The following is a 12,998-nucleotide window of genomic DNA, read 5'->3' on the forward strand; positions in this document are numbered from 1 at the left end:
TGTTCCTTCTTTTCTCCTGCAGCTTGGTGCTTTGGCACCCATTAGAATGCTTCACATAGGGAACTGAGGACCTCTGTGAATGAAGATTGTATATATCCACTTTTGTAATCAGTTCCTTCTGCTGGCCTATTCAGACATTATGTTGCTGTCAGGATGAGATAGGGAATAAACCTTGTTTTCACGTGCTCCTCCCTGTTTTTCTCACTGTGGGTAGGCAGTAACAGTGCTCTGGGAATCTCTGCAGTTATTTGGATGTAACCTTCCCCTCTCCATATCAGAGATCCTGTATTAAAAAAAAGTGGACAATCTCTTGTACTTTATGCTTTATAATTGTCAGGGTGGTTGAACCCAAGGGCTCTGTCTGATACCATTGTCAGGGCTGTGGGATTGAAAGCAAGCTGATGGCTCAACAGGAAGATCAGACAAAGATCTCAGATTAGAAGCCATGCCAGAATCTGCAGTTTAGTAGGGCCAGATGGGAATCTGTTGCCCTTTTTGTGTTGCTTTTTTACCACTGGGCTGGGAAGCTGCATTACCTTTCTCTGCCACCTGCAGTGGTGGCACTGCAAGCCATCAGAAAGGGTCAGAAGTTCTCCTTGTGTTCAATCAACCTGAAGTGTTGGCTTAAGGAATAAGGCAGTTTAAATCCCTCTGCCAGAATCCCTAGTTTGACACTTCTGGTGCCTAACACTCCTCCTGGGTAGAAAATGGTTAATAGCTGAATAGGCCCTATTTATGGACCAAAATACCCCAAGTGTTGTGTTCTGTAAAATAAGGAAGTCGTGCTTTCTGACAAGCAGCAGTCTCTAAACAAAATGTGTTTCTTTAGGTGGGATGAGGAAATTCCTGTTCATCAGAGTGATGGGTTTTTGGAAATAACCTGGATCTGGCCTTGAATCACAGATGACATGGTCATCTTTGAACATTGAATCATTGTGTTACTGCTTCATACCCGCTTCTGGGAGAAAGAGAGCGAGAGAGACATGTCTGAACGTGTTTGGAGTTTTGTATAAAAATGTCATGCGTTGAAAGACATCCTGGGTGGCTAGGCTGCCTCTGTGAAATTACAGGCGAAGTGATGATACACTGAAAATGGATGCAACAGTTTTAATAGAATACACACCTGTTTCCTTCCTTGTTAAGTCTCCTTCCCAGCTGTATTAAAAGGGTGGGTTAGGCTCAAGTTACAATGAGGTGAATTTGTGCAATCCTTATCTTGCGCCGAAATTCTGGCGTGTGTAGAAAATGCAACTTGTCTCTGTCTCCAATTATTCTTCCCCAATTTTTTCCTAGCAGCAACTGTTACCCTGCACATGCCCAATCTCGTCTGATCTTGGAAGCTAAGCAGGGTCAGGCCTGGTTAGTACTTGGATGGGAGACCGCCTGGGAATACTGGGTGCTGTAGGCTTATACCATAGTCTTTCGAGACTGAAGGTTGCCAACCATTCCAAAAGGATTATGAAACAAAATTAAGCATGATCTGACTATACTTCTTTAATTGTGAATGGTTTTTGTCATTTCCTGAGAATGACACTGCTTGCTCAAAAGACGTGCATACCCATATAATGGGCAGGAGGTCTGGCTCAGTTGGTAGAGCTGCCGCCTTGCATGCCTGAAGATCTGAGGCTGCCAGTTCGAAACAACCAGAAGTACCCAAGAACTGACAACACGCTGATATACTGACGAGCTGACCCTCGGTGGCAGAGAGGAGTTGCCGTCAAGTGGAGCGTGGGAGGCGAAGGGCCAGAGAGAGGCCAGGCCGGGAAGGAATCCAGCTGGAAGGAGGAGTTCTATGAAAGACTAGAGCAATTCAATTGTAAAAATCCCTACGGGGTTAGAACAGCCTGCCTTTGTAAACCGCCTTGGATTAAAGTCTGAGGAGAAATCTGACGACCAAAGAAAGGCGGTATATAAATACCTGTATAAATAAATTAAATAAATAAATAATGCTAGCAGGAGGAGCAAATAGATTCACCATGTCTTGAAAGTTGTCCAGGGAGCTTTAGGTGTAAAGCAAGGAACAGAGTCTTTTTACTCTGTGTTGTTGCTTTTCTTTTGTAGCACATGGTATGTGGTCTGCATACCATAGTGCACCATACACTATAGTGTAGTTCTTTGTGGAGATCAGGGATGATGTGGGATAGACCATGTGTTGGAGAAATGAAGTGCTGACTTCAGCCTTTGAGTGGCAGCTGAGTGTTGGGCATGGAAGGGAGTCAGCTAGGCAAGGAAACCAGTGCCAGCTCTGGAGGTGCATTGCACCTGAGCCTGACTGCCTGGAGTCTGTGAGGCCGCTTGAACCTGGACCCTTAGGAACACTGACTCAAGGACCTCTTGAGGGATCAGGGCCCTTAATGCAAGGGGCTTCACATTCTCTGGTGTCCATTTGTTAATGGAGGCAACATATCTGGCAGGGACTGGCAGAGAGATAATGAGAGCATTAGAATCTCACTCCACAGCCTGGTGGGAAGGGAAGTTGGGCCGGAAGGGATGCAAGTGATTCCTTGGAGCAAGAGGCCATTGGAACAAGTTGTCTACCCCCTGGGACCTGTCCAGGGTTCTGAAGGCCCTGTCTCTGACCACCCTTGTTCAATAACTGATAGGGGATTCAATCCTGCTTGTCTGTTTCTTGCCCCAGACTTTTGCTGGACTTGCATAGTCCTGACCAACCATGGACTCACCCTTGCTGGAAAAGAACCAAGATATGCTTACCACCAAGGACCATGTGGGAGATGTATAGTAAATCTGCAGAATCATTGTTTCCATGTTTTCATCACCCAGTTGTTTAATATGAATATCATCTCTTTTATAAACATACTGAGAGATATTGCTTTTATTCTGCAATTTTGTTTTCTGAATGTGTCCCTTGCAAATGTTTGAAGAAGCCCTTAAATCAGCCATTCTCTACCACTGTGCTGTGACACACTGGTGTGCTGTGAATGGTCTGCAGGTGTGCCGTGGGAGTTTGGGGTACATTTTTTAATAGGGCCATTGGGGGATGTGAGCCCCCCACCAACAGCATGTTGTGCCTTGTCCATTGTCAAAAAACGGATGGTGTGCCTTGATAATTTTAGTCCTTGTCAGTGTGCTGTGAGACAATAAAGGTTGAAAATCACTGCCTTAAGGTAATGTTAGAATAGAAAGTTGGTACAGAAAGTTCCTTATAGTTTTCCATTCCCATGGTTTTTAAAAATATTATTATCCAAAGTCCACAAAAGAACAAATGCAGAACATTACAATACATAGATTATATATGTATCCGTTATCCAACCAAAATATTGTAAAAGCCAAAACCAACACAGCCATGGTGATATCTCCCACTCCCTAATTATGCTACTATAAGTCACTATCCAGTATTGTTCCACAATCACAGTTTCATGCCTTGTGCCTCCTCTTTCAGGCTATCAGCATTGTTTCCTGGCAGGGCCCCTGTCCTAACAGCTGCTTAATGGCAGAAAAAAAACTCCTTCTACTGTTCCAGACTGAAGCAGGTGTCTGGACTTAGCACACAAAGGAAATGGACTGGCCAAGATAGAATCTTGCCACCAATGCAAATACGTACCAACTTCCTCACATTGCTTCTAGTGCAGTGGTTCTCACACATTTAGCAGCGGGACCCACTTTTTAGAATGAGAATCTGTCAGGACCCATTGGAAGTGATGTCATGACTGGAAGTGACATCATCAAGCAGGAACATTTTTAACCATCCTAGGCTGCAATCCTACCCACACTTACCCAGGAGTAAGTTCCATTGACTATCATTTTTAAAAGAACATACATAGTAGCTTGTTAAAAGTATAGGTCTGTAACATTTCCCCAAATGCAGTCACTTACCATGGTAGCATCAAGTCTAATATATTCAAAATAAAATATTGAAATGAATGGCGACCCACCTGAAATTGGCTCATGACCCACCTAGTGGGTCCTGACCCACAGTTTGAGAAACACTGTTCTAGTCATTCTCTTAAGCAGAAGAGTTCAGCGTAATGGCAGTATGATCGACAACTTCCAATACTTTTCCTTCAAACAACAGGCTTAGCCAAATAATGCAAGGGTGGAAAGTGTTATAATCATGCTGAATTTCAATAGCACACCTGGGCAGAACTCCTGGCTAGTCAGGTTTTATTTCTTATTAGTCAGTCTGTTTTTTTCATCTGCATCAAGGTGCCGGGGATCACAGAACATTTACCATTTAATCTTTCTGTGGATCAATCACTGCTGTCACATTTGACTAAATACTGTCCCATAGATTCGGGAGCAGGCCCACATTCAGCCTTCTGAGTGTGTTTAGAGACTTCATAATTAGGTTAAGAGAGGGAAGGGAAAACCTCAGTTAGTGCATGGAATTAATGACTGGGAACAGGTTCCACTGCAAAAGCAAGAAGTTGCAAATTAGAGTACGTATCTCTAATCTTGAGATTACAGATAAGTCACGTTCTGTCTGCTCAAAGTAATAACAGCTGTATATTCAACCCTGTACCAATTGTGTTTTTTTTTTCCTCAGGCACAGTTAAGAGAGTTGCCCAATCCTAAAACATCAGTATGTGCGAGGGAGAGGAAACTCGAGAGCAACTGTGGGGTGAACCATCATGTAGTGGCATAGGTAGAGGAATTGCAAAGCACTAAGTTTTGCAGGCGCTTAAACGTGCCATGCAAGCAACTCCCTCCCCTCCCCTTGGGAGCCATTCTGGTTGGTGAGAGTAAAACATTTATTGTATATGTTCCTCCATAGCTAGAGGAGGGAGACAACGGTGATAGCAAAATAAAAACACGTAACAAAGCTTTCTTTACTTTCCATTTGTTAAACAAAAAACAAAAAACCCTGAAATCTGTAAAAAAAATATTATTTAATGCAGGAGGGCTGCATGGGTCATGATTGTGGCTGCCTCTGCTATAACACTATACCACCTAACTAGTACACTTTTAAAGTGATTATAATTATAATGTAAATTTTGAATAAAAATATATAACACTGCTTTCTGCATTTCTAATTTTAGGAAAACACCAAAATCCATGAAAAAATAAGTTTTCTCCTACCCCTATCCATGTCTTACTGCTCAGTAAACTATTACTTGTTCAACAGTGGGGCTTCATGTGAACTTCCTCCTGTGAAATGTAATGTGTCTGAGGAGATATCTGGAGATGAAAGCTCTGTAAATGATAACGTCAGAGCTGAGCCATAATCTTCCATTGATTGGGAGCCGGGGTCATGCAAGAAGTTGGAGCAATGTGAGAACTAAGGAAGACTATCAGGACTCTGCCAAAGTTCCAGCCTGCACAGGAAGATCTTTAAATCCCTTCCTGTTGAGGAGAGCCAATGGCCAACCTAGGTGGGTAGAGTCATTCCAATACCTGTAAAATCTTTGTCTGTTTGGGGTGATGCTCCAGTCTGTATCCTTCGTGGCACACCACAAGGGGCAATAGCACATGGAACTATGGCTTCCCAGTGTAGGCCTAGAAGTGCCACTGGGGTTTGCGTCACCTGGTGCGAGAGCTCATAGTGTCACCCTCATGATGGACCTTCTCCTTGGACCATACAGAATAAATTATGAAATCATACACCCAGTCAAAATGCAGTGGCATCATTGGGTTGATGCAACCCCCATTAACTTTATTTAAATTTATAATGTATAGGTCACCCAACAAGCAACCAACAAAAAAACCAATGGTCAATTTTGTGACACTCAAACAACTGAATAAGCATTCTAGTATTAGATCTGATCATGGAAATGAGAGCTCACTCATACTGACACTTTATTTGTTCCCTGCTGTGTCATCAAAACACCTCATTGGCTCTTAGAACAACCTGTTTCATTGGTCAGTTTTGAGTCAAGCAAATCCACTTTTTGTTATAGAAGGCAGTTGTGTTTTCCTTTTCTGGTTATTTGGTCATAACTTTTGATAGAATACAGATATTTCAATGCAGTTTATTACATGCATTCTGCATTAAATTACACATCAAATTGGGGATAATGCACAAATATTGGGGAACATGATCGTATTGTTCAAAAATACCAAGATTTTCACAATTTTGGCTAACAGTGGTGTTCCCCCCGCCATGTGCGTCACTCAATGTGATCCACACCCCTGCACCCTCATAATGATGAAACTGTATAGGCCCAATAGACATTTGATCTGCAATAGCTGTTTCACAAATGTGTCATCATTTGATATTAAAGTTGTTGGGTATTGAACATACCCTGAATCTATTTCATGGAGGCACTAAATTGTAATGGCTCTAAATTGAGGGCAGAGGAAGTGTGGTTTTAACAGCATTGAATATGTATCTGTGTCATTTGTCACAGGTATGTGGCTGTGGTCATTTCATGAACTTGTTTAATGATCTTTTTTTTAAAATGTAACCTTTAACGTAAGTATAGCGTAGAACAGCAGAATGAGATTCAGAAAGGACATTCGCTGCTGAGCGGTAGTAAGTGATAGGCTAGCTTCAATTTGTATGAAGGAATAGCTCCCTAATCAGTGGTGCTTAATACCGCAAGCACCATCTCTGTGTGTTCCTCTCCTCCATCAGAATTCCAAATGTTTAATTGTCTTTGTTCAGCCCAGCAGTACTCAAACTCTCTGGGAGAGTTTGAGCCGCAGTAAGTCCTTGCAGGGATGGAGGGGAGGCAGCAAAGCGATTCCCAGGATTGCATTGCTAAGGGAGCTACAGGGATTGGCATTTACTTACCAGTGCCTGCAGCAGCCTCCCAGGGATATATAAATACTGTTAATAATAATAATAATAATAATAAAGGTGCAGGGAGCCCTGCGTGACCATCTACATGGCTCCCCAGCCTTCAGAAGTGAAAGCGAAGCGATCGCACTCCGCCTCCGCAAAACTGGAAGTGGAGCGCAATTGCTCCGCTTTCACTTTTGGAATATTGGGGAGCCCTGTGGAAGGTCGTGCAGGTCTCCCCACCCCACCAGGAGGCTGCTGCAGGGACTGGTAAATAAATGCCAGTCCCTGCACCCCCCCCTTAGTGATGTGATCGCATCACTGCTTCCCCCTGCCCCACACCTTAAGGGGGCAGAGGCCAGGGCCCTCAGGCTGGGGTGTCACGACACCCTAGTTTGAGAAGCCTTGGTTTACTCTATTCTGAAGAATGTGTTTGAAGAAGTCAAAGCTAAAGGAGATTTAGCACATAATAACTTACAACAGTCCAAAATCAACCATCTAAAAATCAGTGTAAACAGAACCATCTTGCAATATTATTTTTAAAAAGTGGTATTGGTGGTACTCCAGTGGGAAGGAATTCTTGTCAAGTACCCAGGGCTGAGTTTCAGCAGGTACCCAGAGGAGTGGCGGAGTGGAAGGCAGGCAGTCTAGGGGCACAGAGGGCTACCCTGGTGGGCTTTCTCAGCAGGATGACAGAGTGCAGCTCAGAACTAACTTGCAGGGCAGTTTTGAATGCTGTGGATCCATTGGTATTGAATCAGCTGGGAGAAGCAGTAGCTCACGGGCATTTCCTGTTAAACAAATCTTGGATTTGGGTTAGGAAAGGTCCCTCCCTGACTGGCTGCAGATCATCAGGTAGACAGCTCTGGTTCAATGGCCAATGACCTGAGTAAGAATGGCACAACTTCTGACATTCATATCTGTGTGAAAGATTGTAGTCCAAATCCATCCATCCTATTTAGGGACCCCCAAGGCGGCTCGCAAAATATTTCCATAATCCACATGGAATGCGTAATTATGCAAATGTCTGCATAATTGTCATCATATTTTGTTTAACATCTTTCACCTATATGGATTTAAATTATTTCTTCCACACTGTTTCCTCTATTTCCATGATGAAGTCTAGAAGCAGCCCTGAGGCAGGAGCTAGATATTCTGGCAGACACATGGCTGCTGCTGAGAACAGCATGCTCATGTCTCTTTCTTTTCCTGATTATTTCTAGTAGCACGAAATGTATGACAGGACATCTGTGTTCTTGGAGTTTGTGCTAAGTTTCAAAGCTATTTGTAAACCAGAGACTCTAAACAAATGGCTTCTTGGGTGATAACATTGCATGGACTGTGCCTTTTCAGCTATAGGTACAGGAATGCATGATTGAATTCTTCCCATTGTTAGTCAAAAAACTCCCTGCATGCAGAAGAGACGACTACTTCCCGACATGCTAGTCTTCTATATGCAGGATTTTGTGTTGCGGCAGTGGTATAGTCCTCCATCTGCAATCCAAAATTATATAGTTTTGCACATGAGTGTCCGTTCATCTGGAGATAGGCTCTTGTTAACACAGCATTTCATTCAAGTACTCTGTTTCCCCAAAAATAAGACGTACCCCGAAAATAAGACCTAGTGTGTTTTTTGAGAATTGCTGAAATATAAGACTTACCCCGAAAATAAGACCTAGTTGTGATCAGGAACGGGACGGGGGGGGCGGAAGGGGTCCTCGGGCAGGGGTGGGTGGACAACGTGACCGGGAACGCTGCACTCCTATGTGCGCCACCTAGAAAGTACCTGCTATGCTACCTTGGGCAGAGGACACTGAGGAGGAACAGAGGTGGGAAGAAGCAAGTGAGGCAACCCTGCCTACTGGGCTCTGAGGCTCTCCACACCTTCTAACTATAAAAGGACTGACTTCTGAAAAAAATAAGACCTACCCTGAAAATAAGTCCAATTGTGTTTTTTTGAGCCAAAAAAATATAAGACAGTGTCTTATTTTCGGGGAAACACGGTATGTCATTTTGCTTAGCAGCATTCAGTATCGCAAGAGGCTTCTGTTACTAGAGGGTGCTCAATTCCTACACCTCCCTGCATTTCTCTCTGTATACCCTCCAGTTCCCACCAGTAAGAGTTGCGTCTAACAGGGACACACTCTTTTCCCCTGTTCTTTTCTTATCCATCCTCCTTTTGGGCCTCCATGGAGGACTTTGGAAAGAGTACAGCAGAGTGGAGGCCTCCATCCAGCTCGGAGATGGTTACATTGCATATGACGCTGTGTTTTCTCAGTAGTCTGCTTTTATGCCCGTGCTGTTAAATGGGATGGAACTTTGTTCCTTAAATTAGAGAGCGTATTGGGCTAGTCCACTTATTTGAAGAGAAATGATATGTGTGTATAAATCTGCAGAAGAACTCCAGGAGCATTCCAAACTTGACTTAAGAGTGAGGGTCTGGGCAACTGGATCCCTTCTAAAGTATAATGGGTGGATCACTTTGCTTCTGGCTACCCCACATTTTAAGGCAAAGTAGACCATTTAATCCTCTAAATTACATGTTCTGGGTGGCTGCTCCCCCCTTTCCTGTGGTGTGCTCAGCCATTAAAAATCCTTTGACTGACCTTAATCATGAATTTAAAGATTATCTCCTCATAAAGACTTGCTAGTGGGCAGTACTGAAAGTTCACTACAGAGACACATTGTCATTTATTGAGCAGCTTTTGTAGTTGGCTTATCGCATGCCCCTGAACAGCCAAATCAGCCTGGAGGTGTAACATGGGGAATAATGAGGAGAGCCAGGTTTGGGTGAGTCATTATTTAATCAGTTACTTACAGGTATCACTCTGTTCTGTGTTTTGACTTATCTTGCTCCTAGTTGTCACTTGACGTTTGAAACTGTCAAATATTATCTGATTCAGTAAAAATATTAAGAGAATTTTTCTGATGGATAGATAAAACTCAGAAGGGAGTCATGCCGAGGGTGTGCGTTCTATACCAAAATATCAAATGTCTCGGAGAATTTCAGATGTCTTTCTGACACTGCTTGTAGGGGGAAAACTGGTGTTGGGAGTCCTTAATGGAATCTACACATGCATGCACACAGCATTTTAGCTAAAACATACCCCTATAACTTTCTAAAAACAGCTGTTAGGGCCATCACAAATAAATTTCACCAGAGACTAGCTTTCAGTGGTTGTTTTGGCCAAGGCGCCCCATCTTTTGTGAGACCCCGTTTCTCAGCCTTCTGCCTGTCTGTCTGGGGTGCTGCCTGTTTTCTGATTGGCCACCACTGGGTGGGTGGGGGGAAGAGGAATTTTGGGCACTCACGTGTCCTTCCTTTTTGTCTGCTGTTCACTTAAAAGTGGGTGGATATGTATTCTAAGTTGAGATAGATCCCATTTATTGACAACTCGAAGGCCATCCATGGATAGGCCCTCCTCAGAGTTCATTGACTCTCTTCCTTGAGTGTTCAACTGTTTTTCTTTTTCAAAGTTAAAATCTCTAGCTTTTGACGTATGGAAATCTCAACTTGGTTCTCATGTAATTGTTTGGACACTCTGCCCATGCCTTGAGAGCATGAAGGCAGGCTTCTTTCATTTACTCCAATTCCCCATCTTTCTTCCTTATCCAGGCAAAGCATTGTCCACTGTAGTTTCCAAAACAGATGAACTGTTTTTGCATACACCACAGTTTCCCTTCAAATCAGAACTGGAAACCAGGGTTTGAAGTGGGTCTCCACTTCTGGTTCATAGGCTAAATATGGACAGTATAAGACATTATTTTATTATTATGATTACTGATCAGAGGATCGTTATCCTGCCCTCCGGCAATGATTCAGACATATGGGAGGAAGAGGTCCTCAAGTCTCCATTTAGGGTTTTATGTCATAACTAGCACATTAAATTGAACCTGGAAACAACCTGAGAGTTAATGCAGTTCACTAAGTAATAGGGGAGTGGTTCCCAATCTGTGTGTCGCTTGCTGGATTGTTGCCAGCTGCCCGCTGTCCAGCTGCCAGATCGCGGTGTGAGCCTCTAGACAGCAAAAATCCTGCATTGCAAAAAGCCCTCCCATCAGCCCCTACCACTGTTAAGCCTTGGAACCAGGAAGTGAATGTGTTCATCTCATTTCATTTGCGCCATTGTCATACACTTCCTGTTTCTGAAGGCGTCACAGCCCTAAGTTTGGGAACTGCTAACCTAGGGTGATATGATCCTATCATGCATGCTTGGTTATCTACCTGACTGCTGCATTGTGCACCAGTTGGAAGTTTCCATACATTACTACATTACTATGTAGTGACCAGAGCGTGAATAACTAGCTAGCTCAGACCTCTCCAGAAAAGGCTGCAGCTGGTGAACTGGCCAAGCTAATAAAGATTTAATTCACTAACTAACTTGCTGCTTCTTGTATACAGATGGTGATCTCTCAATGTACTGTCATCGCCACCACCAAATTCCTGACTTTGGGGCCTGCTTTGATTTAAGCTGTACACCCTGGCTCAGGCTTTGTTTACCTAAGTGTTTTTAAAGTAATGTGGGTTCTTTTAACACTCTATCAGCTCCTCTTGCATCCATTTTCTGCTGACCTACATCAGAGCAATCTTGTGTTTAGATTGGCTGTGTGCCTCTTAGCAAATGTGAGTTCCCAGTGGGTGTCAAAAGAAAAAAAGGGAAAGCAAGAGCTTCAGATCTTCAAAATTTATTGGGCCACACAACTGAATTTTATCTGTTGTTGTGATTAAAAACTTTAAACCCCCCCACACCCCTCCCCCCAAAAAAACTTGTGTGGTAGATTGATTATAGAAAGCACACATGTTGGATTAAGGAATGAGAAGTAACAGAGGGACCAATTTCTTATTGGTTTACAAGGGATTTTAGGAAAATACAGCAGGGAATTCTGGGTTATTTCCATGTGTCTTCACTTGGAGTGGACCTCTTTGCCAGGGGGTGTTATAGGATGCACGCTACTTAAAAGCCTGACCCTAAAGCATTCAGAGCAAGTAAAGAACTGTTTTCCTTCATGTTCTTGCCTGCCCCTCAGGTCTACGGCAAAGCCTGCGCTCCATGTTCTGCCACTGGATGACATTGCAGTTGGTGGCCATAAGGGGCAGGGCCAATGGGATTGTGGAACTCTTAAACCTGGGGCCTCAAGGAGCCTCCTCCCTGTTGTCAGTCAAGCATCTGAAATACCATCTTGTTCAGACATGCTTTTGGTATAGAAACAAATTGAAAACGTTGTTCTCTTCGCTATAGGCTGCAATGTTGTTTTTTCTCTACTGCTGCTATCATTCTAGTTTTGATGTCGTTTTACTTTTTTATACTTTTAAACTTTGTTGTTTTAAAAACCTCAAACTTGTGCCTGTGGCTTTTGTTTCTGACCTATTTGCTGCTACTCTTTTAGGGCTCTTCTGCCGTGTCTTCCAGGGCATAAGCTAAGTAAGAAATTTGACATAACTTCAGTCCCTGACCACAGCTGCCACATGTTGGCTTACACCACAGCTCTTTCTCTTATATTTGTCATATCTTTTTCCCAGCCCTTGGGACTTCTCTCTACAGAAGTCGCCTAGAGAAGGTTATAATGGAGGAATAGGATCTGTTGTCTGGGTTGGTTCTCTCTACTTGGAATTTGAAAGTTCATTTAGAGAAGAGTTTGTGCTATTTTATGTCCCTGCAGCGCAGCCAAGAGCATAATGCGCCCCATTGTCCAGTAATTCTAGTATTCGGAAGGATTCATCGTCTGCACATTGTGGAAGTTCCATGAACTCTGTTTTTGGCTACAGTGCACTTGGCCTTCCATCATAAGAGGAGGTCCTGGTGCCTTGTTTCCCTACCCCATTTTCTGGCATTGCATGCAGTTTCTAACCAGCATACAGCATTTGAAGGGAATTCTGTGCTCTGGGCTTTTTGAAATATAATATCCTAAATACATGTAACTAGTTGGAAAGGATGCTGCTCTTATTTCTCAGAAATTTTATTTAGTCCTCTGCAGTGATGTTGCTGGGGGGGTAGGGAGGGGGGCCGCACCAGGTGATGTGCACAGGGGGATGACACCCCTACTGCAAAAAATCTTGGTATTTTCAAATACCATCATGTTATATATCTGTCAATGCATACTTTTATTCAGAGTGCAGTGAAACAAACCACACTGACATATCTCTATTCTATCAAACGTTATAGCCGGAAAACCAATGGGGTGGGCAGTGGGGCATCGCCACACCCACCGCCCAGGGCAGTGCAAAGACCATTGCCCTGCCCATTCCAAGGGAGGATGTTCATCATGGGGGTGACACATTGGCCTCTCACACTGTGTAGTGCTAACTCTAGTGATGCCT

General features: G+C 43.5%; 1 protein-coding gene and 1 pseudogene across 1 annotated transcript in view; both read left to right on the forward strand.

The window, feature by feature from the left end:
• The window catches only part of PTPN13 (protein tyrosine phosphatase non-receptor type 13), a 159,943-nt gene that overhangs the window by 9,369 nt on the left and 137,576 nt on the right, over positions 1-12,998 (forward strand). The window lies entirely within an intron of this gene.
• On the forward strand, positions 1,289-1,408 carry LOC136656408 (5S ribosomal RNA; annotated as a pseudogene).

Source organism: Tiliqua scincoides, chromosome 6 (assembly GCF_035046505.1).
Source record: "Tiliqua scincoides isolate rTilSci1 chromosome 6, rTilSci1.hap2, whole genome shotgun sequence".
Classification (NCBI taxonomy): domain Eukaryota; kingdom Metazoa; phylum Chordata; class Lepidosauria; order Squamata; family Scincidae; genus Tiliqua; species Tiliqua scincoides.